Source organism: Mercenaria mercenaria, chromosome 2, assembly GCF_021730395.1.
Source record: "Mercenaria mercenaria strain notata chromosome 2, MADL_Memer_1, whole genome shotgun sequence".
Lineage (NCBI taxonomy): Eukaryota > Metazoa > Mollusca > Bivalvia > Venerida > Veneridae > Mercenaria > Mercenaria mercenaria.
In genome coordinates this window covers 49,764,781-49,766,333 of record NC_069362.1, presented here as the reverse complement: position 1 = coordinate 49,766,333, position 1,553 = coordinate 49,764,781, and the positions used below count along the sequence as shown (strand labels likewise).

The following is a 1,553-nucleotide window of genomic DNA, read 5'->3' as shown; positions in this document are numbered from 1 at the left end:
TTCAAAAGGAAATGACGTCAACGTGACAAAACAACGCAGACATCCCCGCGCATTTGATGAAAATTTCATGACCTTGGGGGATAAAATATATATTTATTAGTTTTTACGCGTGTAATGCTAGAATAACGTTAGCGCATGTTCATTTCGTGTTATGACATCTGCAGAATCCCTCGGGATTCTGCAGATGTTATAACACGAAAAACATGCGTTATCCTTACAATAATACTGTGTTTCATGTTATGTAGGTGACGACAATAATAATGATGTTGTTAGCGTTGTACTAAAGTTCAAGTTCAAACACATTCAGTGGCGTCGGTGGTGTAAAGGTTAGCATGATTGCCTTCCAAGCAGTCGATCCGGGTTCGATTCCCGGCCGACGCAAAACTCTTTTTATTGAAGCAGTGTTAGTTGAAAAAAGGGCCATGCATGGGTTCAAGAGACTGCTTTCTTTTGCTTTCTAAGTGCATATACCTCAACCTTATAATCATACAGCTTTAATACATTGTTTTCAGGCTGAAATGAAAATAATGGCCCTGCTTGGAAAATTGAATTTTTCAAACAAATTGATTCAAAGACAGAAATAGTGAATAATTCATCGATATACCTTACATACATTGATATCTTAAATATGGAACAGTTCATTCGACTTGAAGCTATACTGTTAGTCAATATTAACGACAATGAAATAAATTACATCTAATGATACTATGACTTGGTTATACGGGTAATATACTACTATACACAGTCATATTGTATTATAGAAATGTCCCCATCTACCCACACACTTACAATGTTGCTCATGTTGTAAATCGAAATGTTGGAACTTATGTTCAGTGACAATGTACAGCGTAGACATATATTTTACTAGTTTCTTGCTTAAATATTCATGTTCAATACACGGCACAAGTTCTGATTTCAAATGTGGGCTTTGCAAAAGATTCTTGCACATCTGACCTACTGACATTTCCTTCATTTTCATAATATTTTGTTAAAGCTTTGCAATCGCTTATCTATACTCAAATGTAAAATGTTATAATATTGCTTATTTCTATTCAAATGTAAAATGTTACATACCGGTATCAAGCCGGTAACATTAGCTTTACAATTACGCATTTATCATAAAACTGGTTTGTTCGTATAAGTCGTAGTGGCTCGTGGTCCTGAAATCGTTCAGGAGCCCAGTTACTGGATCTTATCGACCTACCTTACATACATTGATATTTGATATGGAACAGTTCATTCGACTTGTGGTCATACTGTGAGTCAACATTAATCGCAATAAACTTGCATATAATGTACTATGACTTGCTTAAACGGGTAATATACCACTAAGAGATGCTGCTGTTTTTAATTAATCCAGGCATTTAGAACCGCATTTGTTTACTTTCCATATTTTCACTTATTTTTAGACCTATTTTGCGCAAAAGATGCATATACCCGCTTCCGAAACAGGAATAGTGACACTGAATCAGTTTACCTTGTAGAGAAATGCAAGACGAACTTTATTTAGTGATGAATATAATATTATAGCAGTGGAAAACTCTAAACACAAA

The 1,553-nt window shown here is 34.9% G+C and overlaps 1 non-coding gene across 1 annotated transcript; it reads left to right on the top strand.

The window, feature by feature from the left end:
• The first annotated feature begins 309 nt into the window (after positions 1 to 309).
• On the top strand, positions 310 to 381 carry Trnag-ucc (transfer RNA glycine (anticodon UCC)). Its single transcript has one exon. It is a non-coding gene; the product is annotated as a tRNA-Gly (tRNA).
• Positions 382 to 1,553: the final 1,172 nt, after the last annotated feature.